The 14,347-nt window shown below is 39.4% G+C and overlaps 1 protein-coding gene across 5 annotated transcripts in view; it reads right to left on the minus strand.

Moving 5' to 3' along the window:
* asap1a (ArfGAP with SH3 domain, ankyrin repeat and PH domain 1a) overlaps positions 1–14,347 on the minus strand; it is a 63,246-nt gene that overhangs the window by 33,414 nt on the left and 15,485 nt on the right. The gene's annotated exons all lie outside the window — the stretch shown is intronic.

A 14,347-nucleotide genomic window follows, 5' to 3' on the forward strand; every position in this document is an offset into this window, starting at 1 on the left:
TGAAGTGCATAAATACTATTACATAAACATCTATAATATGTTGAAACTGAGACCAAATCTACGTAGTTTAGCATTACAGAGAAATATAACCTGTATTTATACTGGGTTACAAATGCAGTAAAATGAGTAAAATGCAGATATTTTAGCACAGCAGCTCAGTGTCACCTATACATCCTGTTCTTTCAGAGCACTACACAGATACATCACCAGATATCGGTTTGAAACATCAGTCAAATTATCTGTCAGCATAGTGTGCAACCTTTTCCTAATGAAGCTGCTTGAAAGAATACCAAGAGTGTGTAACTGTATCAAGGAAAAGTGGGGCTACTCGGAGGAATCTAAAACAGATTTTCTTAATTTGTTAAACATTTTTTGGCCATTGCATAATTCCATATGTGTTACTTGATTGTGATGGTGTCAATATTGTTTTAAAATGTGGAAAACAGTCAAAATTATAGAAAAGAGGTATGGAGAGGTATGGTACAAGGCTAATGAAATAAAGCTGTAGCAGGCCTCTTAGTTCAGGAGCCACTGAAGAGCAAAAACAACTCTATTATGCAAAATCCCTCTGCAATATTTTGATGCATTACAGCGCATGCAGGTAAATCCTTCTCACCCCGACAAGCTGATTTAATGGAGCTCCCTCTCTCAGCCTTACTCGTGCAGAGCTACCAACCCTCAACAATGAGAAAGAGAGGATTTTCAGGAAGAACACTCACTAATAGGAACTCGGAATTCTGCTGATTCCTCATGACGTAGGTTGGTCTGGACGATCAGGGTAGTGTCCGTGTGTGTGTGTGTGTGTATTAGGGGCTACATTGTATCCTTGTATCTAAAAAAAACTGCTGTACTGTGCAAAAGCACCTAAGCACATAATTGAGAGCCATTTATCTTGACAGTAAGTGTGACTTTTAAAAACACATCAATGGAACAAATGCAAATAAATCTACTTAATAATAGTAAACAGTTTCTTTTTTAAAGAAAATGTAGCTGATATCTTGTGAGCCAGTTAGAAGATTTAAAAGAACATCTGATTTAAAATAATGAAGTACTGACTACGGCAACCAGGCGACATATAATAACTTAAAAAAATAGTGGGTTTCTGAAGGAGATGTTAGTAAATCATTGTAGTAATCTTCTTCGTACTTATTTTAATTTTAGCATTATCCTGAACAAATCAACACTGCTTACTGAAATAGCTTTTTAAGGATGATTTTCTTGGATGTATATAAAGTATGAAACATTCTGTTATGATAGTTCTAAGATAAGATCTTTTTGAATCCATTCATGAGAAAGAGGTACTTGGAAGGCTTTAAAAGGCAAATAGAACCCAAAAAACTCACACTATCAACATTGCATATCGCTGCTGTCGGACCTCATATCACCATTTTTGACATTAATTGGAAATACCTGTTGTTCTTTACATTGTGTGTACATTGATGAATGAACCAAAGCAATGACCCAAATGAATTTGAAAAAAAGTCTGGTTCCACTGACTTACACTAAAAGTAAAGTATGTTTTTCCTTCTTCTGTAAAGTTACCATTTTGGAGATACGAGGTTTTGTTCCAACAATAGCGATGTAAAAACACAGGAGACAAATGTAGGTTGATTGGTGGTTTGGGATAGTAAATAAAACAGTCGTGTTTACATCAAAATGCTCTGAATAACTTATAAAATAAAATTTATATATTAATATTTAGTTATTCATAAATTTTGAAAAATTTCAGGAATTTTCCAGATGAGTGTTTCAGTGGGTGAGAACCAAGGTGTTCAAGTAATCAAAAAAAAAAAAAGGAAATTATTTTGATCAAAGTAACACAGGTCCATCTTTACAATGTGTTATTGCAAGACCCATTGGAATCACAGTAGCAAACAATATCAATCACAATACTAGCATTTTGTCCATATAACACAGGCCAAGTAAGAATGTAGTTGCTAGGAGCTAATCTGCTTCTCTCCGTCCCTCGACTGCACACAGCCTCATACACACACGAAATGTATCCAAAAATAATTGTGCCAGGCGGGGCCCTCAACAGAGCCCTTCAGAATCGATTAAGAGAAAAAGACAGAGTAGCTTCAGGCCATGCTCTCAGCTCTCTGAGACTAAATCCTTCAACGTTGCCTTTCAGAACACTCTAACAACAAAGCTCTAAAAATACAGTGAAGTCTGCCTCAACCTCCTGCTTATCTTCTCCCTCTCTGTCTGAAAGACTGAGTGCTGATGAGGCCAAACTCTATGGTACAGGCTTCAGCCTGTTCAAAGCCAAATCCTGCAATTTGACGAGAGAGAGAAAGGAAAAGAAAGGAAATGGGAAGCATAAATAGCCATGTTTGCGCTGGCAGTGGAACTGCCACGGAAACCTAGTCAGGAAACAGGTCATCAGCAAACGTGATGCATCAGCCTCAGAGGCATGTGGCTGGTAGAGATAGCCCAGCCATGAGATGACCTACCTGCTATATGTTTAGAGACGGTGGTGGTATGTCAGTATACCACATCCTAGAGAGAGAGAGAGAGAGAGAGAGAGAGAGAGAGAAAGAAAGAGACAGAGAGAGAGAGAGAGAGAGAGAGAGAGAGAGAGAGAGAGAGAGAGAGAGAGAGAGAGAGAGAGAGAGAGAAAATGGTGCAGATGCAGTGCTGTAATGAAAGGGCTGATTCTGGGCCACAGCTGTAATACTCTTTCTCTGTGGTCATGTGCGGAGGGTAAAGAGACCGAGGTCATTTCCACAGGCCTTCATTAAAATTTCTCACCTCTCAGTGCTCACAGCAGTCTGATCTGACAGGCTTACTTTGGCAAGCTGTAACTCCAGGTTAAAAAAATACAACTGCAGCAACACATGGCACACCAAGACGATTAAAAAGAAACTGAGCTAAAATGTAAGTAGGTGGGGGTGAGGAAGTGTAAGCAACTCTGCTTTTGAGAGATAAAACTATGATAAAACTAAAAACAGATATAGTTATATATAACAGATAAAATATGAGTAAACTAACTCGGTGGCGAAGCGTGACTATTAGCGTATTAGTATTTTTCAGTTCCCAGAATTCCATAGTGAGAAGACCCCAAGGGTCTTCTCTGACCTAACCTAGGGAAAAGTTTTTATAAAAAGCTGCATAAGGCTCAGATTAGATAAACCTTATTACATCTTACACATTTATTTAAGGTGCCCACCAGCATTCATAGTTGTATGTTTATGTTGCAACAAACAGAAATGGGCTCATTTAATCAGTGAGGTTCACACAAATGCACATAAATAAAAGGAAAAAAGCAGTAAATTAAGGTACTGAGATACAATAATAATATATTTTATTGTTACAGTACTAGAAAGAGGTGTTTAATGTGTTTTTTAATTAAATCTGTCATTTATTCTAATTTATTCATGTTTTTGAACAAATTATGCTAATAAATGGTTTTACATATAATTTTTGGTTTTGCACAGTGCTGTACAGCACAGGACATTTCATTACCCCAAACACAGCTTCATGAAATCAGTCCCACTCCATCTGTTTATGTGCTACTAGGTGTGAGGTAAAGAGGGATGAGGAGGAGAAGAGAGTGATGAGAAGTCACAGAGGAGAAGATGAGAGGCCTAGCAGGTGCACTCAACAGGAGACCAGCTTATCTTCACCATCCAGCTAAATAGCTCTGATCTCTCAGAGAGCATTCAAGATCCTGGCTTACACAGATTTCGCTCTTGATCTGCTCATTAAACACAGATACTCTCATCATACCAACATCATACTCTCCCTTTAAATGGTCCATATGCTACATTGTTCTTGTATTTCATCTCTTTTCTTGAGGTCCACTTGTGTTTGTGTGGCTTTATTCACCAAAAACAGTTGTAATTCATTTTCCAACACTCCTTATAACTTCAGGATGAGCGGTTGAGACTAAACTGCTGTAGGCTGAATAGATAGACGTATGAAAATGGCATCACAAAAACAGTAAATTCAAAATACAGCTTTTTTATATATGTGCTGTATAGACTAAGTAGCAAATGGCATGTTTTGAAACATACACAGTGTTTATTTCAGAAAAACTTTTTTCCATGTTATGGGCCCGTTAAAACTTAAATCTAGGGATTTCAAAAGTACCTGCACTTTCATGCCAAAATTCACAGCTAGGACACTTTAAACCTTTTGAAAGTCTTTTGAACAAGCACACGTTTTGAATGCAACTGGTTCAATGTCGCATTGTTGCTTGCATCACGGAGGACATAATATAACGGATCTCCAATTCTGCAAACATTGCTTTTGAATATTTCAGACATCAGTTACATCATATAACCAACAGTTTTTATTCAAAGATAGAATACTGAATATTTTTGTTTGAGAATAATGTCTCACATGATGTTGCACATAACTCGATGTCGAGTTACACACGTGCCAAACAAACCCAAACATGTGAGGTTGCTGGCAGCAGAATATCCTACTCACTCACAAAGGCTTGCCAGTTGTTTTTCTAGACACTATAAAAACAGCAATGTTGCTAGTATTTAAAGAAGCGCAATCAGAATCTGCAGCTATTTTCTCAAAACACGAAATCGGCAATCGGCCACTTTATTGTTTTTATTTTGTGAGATCCATGTTGCAGTTGCAATAATGTGAAGCAGGGAAGTGCACTATGCTGTATTTTATATTACGCTGCTACAGTTATACAAAATATTGTATAATTATACATGACTCATTGTGCCAAACAGTTGCCTCTTACTTTCAATGCAGCACTTTATTTGATTGTTATTTAAATAGGCAACCGTTTTAAAACTGAAACATTTTACACCTGTTTGGCAAATTAAAGGTTTTACATTGCAAGTTTGGCTAACAGAAAGTTCTGGATATGTGCTAGTGTGTTTCATGTGTTCAGTTACCCCACACAGTGCGAGTTTAAGATTAAAAAAAGGATAAGTGGTCAGCAAAATCGGCGATTGGCTAATTTGGCTGTAAAAAAGCAGGAAACAGCCATAAAATCATGATAAGTACATCCCAATTAATATTACTATGTTCACAAATCTTTTAGAATGTTTAGTCAATGTTCTCACACTCTTGTTTTCTATTGGCTTAAGCTTGAAGAAACTGAAGACAAATAGCATGTTGCTGTAGAAAACCAAAAGATGTCTTGGACACTGCCACAGTCCAGCCAGTGACCAGCTCTTTCAGTCGGTGTCCAGGCAGGCAGTGGAGGCAGAGAGACTCACACTCAGAGTGCAGACTGCAGCCTTGCCTAAGTGCAGCTGGGTACTTTATAGCTAAATTACATGTAATCTGAAGCCTCTCAGTTTATCACCCCAATCAATTTACAGTAAAGTCCAACAGAAAGCTGAATAGTAAAAGTTGTTTTGACTCCGGACTAAAGAGGAATCTGAAACAGCACACTGACAATTACTATGAAAGTGCTGACTGTTGGCTCTAATTTAAAAGCTTTTTCACCCAAATCATTATTGCAGTATGGGACCTTTCATTTAATAGCGCATCGGAACAACAATCTCTAGTTAAAACTGCATTATTCATCAAATAAGCACTCTGACCAGTTCCATTTAGAGACCATGCCAGACAAGCTCAAATTTTTCTTGTGAATGTTCAGATGAATCACAGGTTATTTGGGTGATTTGACAAAAGAAGAGCAGTGCAGTCGGTTTAGTTACATACAAGCCTTTGCAATTATGATAGCACAGAGGGCTTCAATATACAAATGAGCCCTCTAATCACAGTGTTTGAGTGCTGTAAGCATTGTGACCAATCATAGTTCCAGACGTTGCTGTTGTGGTGAATGGAGGTGTTCAAGTAATCAAAACAAATAATAAAACAGAAGAAGACGATTTTAGTCATAATAATGCAGCATAATTCTTAGCTATATCACATTAAGTCACATTAGGCCTTCACCAGTCTGTCTGTAATACACTGCAAAACATGTCATAATTGCAATACCTAGGAATCTATCTATGCTACTATTTTACCACATCATCAGGCCCAAATGCAGGTTAGACTGCAATAACAAACAGCGAAACTGCAATATACTGTGAATACCTAAAATGAGTATAACCATTAACAAAATGCAGAAATATTGTTACTTCCAAAGATGCCCTAAGCAAGGAACTATGAGTGTGTCAAAAACTCAGATAAGCATTCAAGATGCCAGTATTAAAATTCTGAAATTACTACTCAGGTATTTGTCACTCTGTATCACAGAGTCAGGGAGCAAAACACACAGGCTGTTAATTCAGTGAAACACTGAAAGTTTAACAGACCAGGATTTTTCTCATATTTTAGATTAAGAAAGTATAATACCTTATAATTTTCTAGAACAAAACACAAACGCCTTAACTTATGAATGAGAAGGCAGAGACAGTGAGGTTGTAATTAAACTAATCTAGCTGTGAAAATATATAGTCATATCCAAAGGTTTGAACACCCTGGTCAAATCATATGTTTTGTTGATTTTCGAAGTGAAAATAAGTTACAACCCCAATTCCAGTGAAGTTGGGATGTTGAGTAAAACATAAATAAAAACAGAATATGATGATGCAAATCCTTTTTTTAACCTATATTCAATTGAATACACTACAAACACTAGATATTTAATGTTCAAATGGATAAACTTTATTGTTTTTTGCAAATATTCACTCATTTTGAATTTGATGCCTGCAACGCATTCCAAAGAAGTTGGGACAGGGGCAACAAAACACTGGGAAAGTTGAGGAATGCTCAAAAAACACCTGTTTGGAACATTCCACAGGTCCATCCATCCATCCATTTTCCAAGCCGCTTCTCCGTCAGGGTCGCGGGGGGGACAGTCACTCACACACTCACACCTAGGGGCAATTTAGCATATCCAATTGGCCTGACTGCATGTCTTTGGACTGTGGGAGGAAACCGGAGAACCCGGAGGAAACCCACGCAGACACGGGGAGAACATGCAAACTCCACACAGAGAGGACCCTGGTCACCCGGCCGGGGAATCGAACCCAGGCCCTCCTCGCTGTGAGGCGACAGCGCTACCCACCACGCCACCGTGCCGCCCACATTCCACAGGTGAACAGGTTAATTGGAAACAGGTGAGTGTCATGATTGGGTATAAAGGGAGCATCCCTGAAAGGGTCAGTCATTCACAAGCAAGGATGGGGCGAGGTTCACCACTTTGTGAACAACTGCGTGAGCAAATAGTCCAACAGTTTAAGAACAATGTTTCACAATGTGCAATTGCAAGGAATTTAGGGATTTCATCATCTACAGTCCATAATATCATCAAAAGATTCAGAGAATCTGGAGAAATCTCTGCAAGTAAGCAGCAAGGCAGAAAACCAACATTGAATGCCCGTGACCTTCGATGTCTCAGGCGGCACTGCATTAAAAACCGACATCATTCTGTAACGGATATTAACCACATGGGCTCAGGAACACTTCAGAAAACCACTGTCAGTGAACACAGTTTGTCGCTCCATCTACAAGTGCAAGTTAAAACTCTGCCATGCAAATCAAAAGCCATATATCAACAACACCCAGAAATGCCGCCGGCTTCTTTGGGCCCGAGCTCATCTGAGATGGACTGACACAAAGTAGAAAAGTGTCCTGTGGTCTGACGAGTCCACATTTCAAATTGTTTTAGGAAATCATGGACGTCGTGTCCTCCGGGCCAAAGAGGAAAAGGACTGTCCGGATTGTTACCAGTGCAAAGTTCAAAAGCCAGCATCTCTGATGGTGTGGGGGTGTGTTAGTGCCCATGGCATGGGTAACTTGCACATCTGTGAAAGCACCATTAATGCTGAAAGGTACATACAGGTTTTGGAGCAACATATGCTGCCATCCAAGCAACGTCTTTTTCAGGGACGTCCTGCTTATTTCAGCAAGACAATGCCAAGTCACATTCTGCACGTTACAACGGCGTGGCTTCGTACTAAAAGTGCGCGGGTACTAGACTGGCCTGCCTGCTGTCCAGACCTGTCTCCCGTTGAAAATGTGTGGTGTGTTATGAAAAAAGAAAAAAACATGTTCCATTAATTATGCATAGGCTACATTTTATGTTTAAATTGTTTCCAGTATGTTAAATTCTGCATATGACAGTAACTGTACATTGAAATGTACAGACCTGTTGTCTTTGTACAGGTTGTGTTTATTTATTTACTTAAGGAAAAAATGATATACATACATACATACATACATATATATATATATATATATATATATATATATATATATACATACATACATACATACATACACACACACACACACACACACACACACACACATACATACTTATTTTCATTTAGAGAATAATCAGAACATATAATTTGCCCAGTGGTCCCCATGATGGTGTTTCACTATTTTAAATGTTACCTCAACAAGCTAAAATGTTGGCGCATTTTCTGAACAGAAAGAGTATGTTACGTCCATCTTCCACATCACCGGTTAGCTCTAGCTGTCAGCATTAGCTTATGAGCTCATCTGAAGGGGCAGCTTCTGTTACTCAAGTACAGTGACTGAAAGATGTCTCGCCTATTTTTTATTGCCCAAATATTAACTCCTTGACTAAAATAAGTCCAAATGCACATCCCTACTCAACAGATATTAGCTTCTGCTTCTGTATAACTGCAGATGTCTCAATGTTTGAGAAAAGCATCACTTCAGAATGTGGGAAAAATGAAAAAACGAGAGATAAAACACCTCTGTGAGTGAAGATGTCTATGAGGACCAAGACCTGCTGAAGCAGCCACCCACTGTTTACTCCTTAGCAGTCAGGAAGGCGGCATAAACACTCCAAGCTCTGAGCACTAGATCCCATGACATTTTTTACTCACAAGCCGCTCGCATTATTAACAGGGTGCAGCCATGAGCTGTCTTCACTCTGACAGGCCCAGCCGTCATACTCACTGGCTTTCATTAACAGTAACTGCTGAACCACCTGCCGCCTTATCATTGTATACTTTTGAATGTGCTATTGTTGCCGTCTTCCTTCCAAGACTATTTCTGCCCTGCTTTTCCTTTACACTGACATGCCTGCACCACAATGCTTCTTACATTATCCATTCATACAGCCTGTAGAAAAGCATACACATACATCACAAGTACACTCAGCCACTTATTAAAAAACCTACCCTGCATTTCCACTCACTGCTCACTATATTAGCTCCACCTACCTTATAGCTCTGCTATATAGGTGTAAAATCACACAATGTAGCCCTCTTCTTGTCATGTACAGTTTATCACCCTCTACCTCTTTTATCAATGGTCTGTTTCTGACCACAGAGCTGGATATTTCTGGATGTAAATTACTCTCAACACAGCAGTGACACTAACTTGGCAGTAGCGTTGCTGGCATTTATGTACACGTACATAGTCAATGCTACCTTGGTTCAGAACCCTAAAATATCGGCCCAAGAGTGGCTCTGTGGTCAAAAACTGACCGCTAATGAAGGACTGGAGGATGAGTAACACACACTGTGCGTCAACAGATGAGCTACAGTCTCTGACTGTACAATAGCAAAGTGGTAGGGGTTTCTAAAAAAGTGGCCAGGAAGTGCATATTTATAGGTATGTGATAAATCAGGTCTTTTAACTGTCCGTTATGCACATTATCTGCATATGGTACAGTGTAAAAATGTGCACATTTTAGACCAAAAGGTTAAATCTATAACCAAATGTCTCAAGTTCAGGTAGCAAATTCATAGCGATTTCGAGTAACATTTTTAGAGACATCCATATCAAGAAGAACTGAACAAGTTTGATGTACTATAAAAACAAGTTTAAACATACAACCCACAGTGAATTCATTGTTATTTTGATGTCATGAAAACCAGTACATTTACACAGATCCACTTTTTAGCCTACAGTTTAGCCCCACCTATTCATGCTGAAGTTACAATAAGTTTCAGACAGAACCGCTTTTTGAAACACAATGCAAGGTATCTGTCAGAACAGAAAACAGTATAATTAATTTGTAGAGTTCTTATTCTGAGCAGTTGTGATGAGGCTTTATATCTCATGCACCAACCTCTGTTGAGAGTCTTCGCAAAACCCATCATTGATCTCTCAGCACATTTACTTCTTCCAGCACAACGTTCCATCATGTCAGTTCACTGGAGGAGAGAAGACTCTCAACCGCCTGCCAAAAAGGGGCTTTTACTAGAAAACTTTGCTAAGACTTGAACACTCATTACCACGAGCACATTTAGGTCAGCAGAGAACCGCAATGACCAGCAGCCAGATGAAACATGAAACCCTCATGGGATTACAAGTTTCTGTCTCTCTCTCTTTCTCTTTCATTCTCTCTGTCTCTCCTTCAGTAAAAAAGGCACGCTTTAGCGGTCGGGTGTGGAAAGTGGAGTGTATAATTCCGAGGAAAGTGCTGAGGCCAGAGTTTAGTGGCTGTTGTGAGTCATAGCTGCAGAAGAAGGCCCGTCCACCACCCTTCACAGCCTAAATCTGCCAACAGGGAGACGGCCACGCTTTTCTGACACTGTCTGCAAAACCTGCAAAAACTGAGAAGATCACAGTACAACAGCAAATGAACTTAACGCCCTTGTCAGTATCAACACTGCCTAATCACAAGCCAAAGCACTTGCAGGCCTAGCAAGCACAACTCAGGCAAAGAGAATCCACTGCTATGGGTACAAAAAGAACATGTCACTGTGTAAATTATGGTCTGTTTACTGAGTATCCATAGCAGCGGATGTTCTGACACTTTGCCCAGAATGTTCGGTATTCCTTTAGTCCTTAAGATTTTATGGTTCTGGCCTTGCCTTGCTCTGCCCAAGCCTAATTAATAAAACCCAGGCGCACACACTAACACATGCACATGCACTGAAGAGTCAGGTGGGGATTCCCCTGGGATGCTGAGAAAACACTGCGTCCTGGGCTTCACAAACCTGGCTAGAACTTTCTGTATGAATGTGAAAGGCCTTCCAGGTTTCACAAACAGAAGCTTTCATTTTTGTTTTCAGTCAGCTCATGCTCCTCTTCATACTTTCAAAGTAATTCTTATTTGGGGAGAAAAAACTGTAAGAATTTACCACGGGCATTAATCTGTGTAGGACCTAGGGTAGAAGGTTTATCTGACTAGGGATGTGCACGGGTACTCATGTACTCAGATGCCAGTATTCAGGTATATACAGACCTACAACAATTTGGTATATGTAATTGTAAAGAGAGGGGGTGGCACAGTGATGCAGTGAGTAGCGCTGTCAGAGCCAGAAGGGCCTGGGTTTGATTCCCAGCCAGGCAACCAGGGAACTTTCTGTGTGGAGTTGTGGTGAATGTTCTTTCTGTGTCTGCATGGGTTTAGTCCCATGGTCCAAAGAGATGCCAAGTCAAGCCAACTGGACATGCTAAATTACCACTAGGTGTGAATGTGTGTGTGAGTGTGTGTGGATGCATATGTCTGTCTGCCCTGTGATGGACTGGCCACCTGTCCAGGGTGTATACTGCCTTCTGCCCAGTGACTGCTAGGATAGGTTCCAGCTTCCCCTGTGACCCAGAAGGAAAAGCGGCGTAGAAAATGACCGTGTGCGTAAAGCTGGTCAGATGTAGATGGTCAGATAAGAACCACAAGACATCAGCTGTCTCAACTCACTGCTAAAACTAGCCCTCTAGACTGCTGCGTAACTTCTGCAAGTCAACCTGACTTTTAACATAAACGGTTTAAGTTTGTATCACAACAGACAACTAGTACTGAATCAGCAAACAGTGATTCAGCATACAAAACCAGCATTCAACTACAGAGAGCCATATCAGCAACAAAACCTCTTTGGGAAACTATGGAGTGAAACCCTCTCTCTGGTGAGAGGAAGTTGTGAATCCCCCTGTATGACCCCAGTCTAAATGCTTGGTGTCCTAAAGAGGCCAACTTCAGAGTAGGGTGGAGACAGGACAAGCTGCAGCAGTAAGAATTCCACAGGAAATATGTCCCAAAAGAATGCCCCATCCAGTCCTCTGCCTTTTCCTGAGAAACCATCAATTACATAAGCTGCGTTTCCCTCTAGACTGGAATCTCATGTCTGGCTTTTTTCTTTTTTTTTTTTTTTTAGAAATTTGGTCCGACAAGGCAAAGTATCCTATAGACTAAAACGTGGTCAACATATCAGGTTACTGTTTATTCATTCATTTGGTAACATTTGGTTAATAAAATGTTTAACAGGGTTATGTCACTAGTTCAGAAACTTACACTACAACAAGAAAAGTTCAGTACAAAAAACTCTTTTTTAATTTATAGCACTGGCCCACGTCACACGGCAACAAATGTTGTATTTCAAGCAGGGCTGCAGAAACTAACACAGCTCAATCGATACAGCAATATTAGTCTATGTAGTACTTATAGCACCTAAACTGGTGATCAAGTGCGCATGATGTGCATGTTGGGGTCTATTTCATGGCTCATGAAGCATATACAAAATATTTTCAAGATATTCTTTAGTGCATGCTGGTATGTGAACCTAGCCTAAAAGCCTAACTTCTCTGGTTGACATTTTAAATCATCAACCTTGGTTGTCATTCACTCGCTCATGTTTGGCAGGCTTAAGATTCTCCACACGGAGGCACTATTACTAATCAAGTAGCTTTCGGTTGCCTTAAGGTTTCTGGCAGGAGTACTACATAGCATGGTAGTAACCCAAACACTCTATTGATAACAATTTGCCACTACAACAGCCCTACTGCTGTGACCAAACAGTTCTATAAAAGTGTTTCTGTTGGTACATTTCTGGTGAAATGTAACTGAACAGAAGAAAATTTATTTTGGCAAAATAATGAAGGACAGTCCAACCACATCACAGCAATGATTCACCAGTGACTTTAATAAGCCTTATAGCAGTTATAATACATAGTGATATAACTGCAATAATTGAATTTAGTCATCGTACAGCCCTAATTTCAAGAGTCAAGGCAAGTGGATTCTATGGAGTCCAATGCCCAGTAGTCTGCAAAATTAAAAATTCTTCTGCTCTCAGTGGGTGGAAATGGCATAGTGCACCTCTCTATATATCATGCCCCAACCAGTCAAGGACATTTGCTAAGTCATGGAGATGGATCTGAGCCAGCTTGCTGAGAAATTCTATGACTTAAACAGAAAAAAATGAGCTTTGCATGCCACAAGGACAGGCAATATTACTGAAACACTGATTCTTTCTCTGTGTATCAATAAGGTTATAAAATATTTTCATCACATTTGTTGAGCTCTCTGTTTGCAGATTACCCTTATTTCTATGGCAACAACCTCCTACTCCAAAGTGATCCTGAATCTTGATTTATGCACAGTAGAGAAAACTGACAGTCAGGACCAATAGTTATTGTAAAGTGGTTTCAAAGGGTGTTTGACTTATGTTAGGGCTCCAAAGGGACAGCTGACAATACAATATCACCATAAAGCCTCTACTACTTAGAAGCAATCATACTGAACCTGCTGACATCTTCATGTCAGCTCCCACTCTCTAACTTTGTTACTGTTCATAAATCAATGTCTCAGCATCAACCTTTGCAATAAATATCCACAATGAATTCTTTGGGCGTTTGGATAAATCAAGGTATTCACATAATCCAACAAATAATTTTGGTTAAAAATAAGGCAAGTCAATGTTTAACATCATACTAGAGGTTCACTAATGTGTTTGGTGTGCTACCACTGTAAGAAACTTACAGAAGTGGTGGTAAATTTTAATATTTAAGTTAATAATAATTTATACTTCAATGTTAAAAAATAATATGCCTTTGTCTTTGTCTTCCACTAATTAAGTGAAACTTTGGTTAACCTACTGCATGCTACAGATAACAAGCAGCAAAAATGAAAAATAAAAAAACAAAACTAAAACCTTGAAACCACACATTAATGTGCACATGTCCACTACTGGTCACTGCATGCAGCTGATAAAAAAAGGCTACACTGAACACTGAAAGGCTACACTTGCTGCAAGTTTCAACAGCGCAGTGATTGTTGCAGCAATATGGATGGTACACTCTAATTGCAATATTTCATCAATATCAAGCAGTCCAGATCAGAATTAGGAATATGGATGTGTACTCAGGTATTTAGGTAACTATCCGAGGTGCCAATATTTGAATAATCACCATTTGGATATTATTCCATGAAATCCGGATTTTTTGTTTCTACAGGACTGTACAATGTGGCAAGTTCCCTTATATTTGCAAGTAAGCACTGTTGTTACACCTTGCTATGGCGAAGAGTGCCATTTCCATTTAAACCTGGTCAAAGTTTTCCAGTCTTCTCTCATTCGCTTTAGGTTGTGAGTTGTGGAGTCCATGCAGAAAACAAAGCATTTTTATTGGTGGTCTCTGACTTTTGGACTCCCACTGTATTAATTAAAATACATTTAACTGACAATTTGACATGTTGGCACATCATAAA

This window comes from Pygocentrus nattereri, chromosome 2, assembly GCF_015220715.1.
Source record: "Pygocentrus nattereri isolate fPygNat1 chromosome 2, fPygNat1.pri, whole genome shotgun sequence".
Lineage (NCBI taxonomy): Eukaryota > Metazoa > Chordata > Actinopteri > Characiformes > Serrasalmidae > Pygocentrus > Pygocentrus nattereri.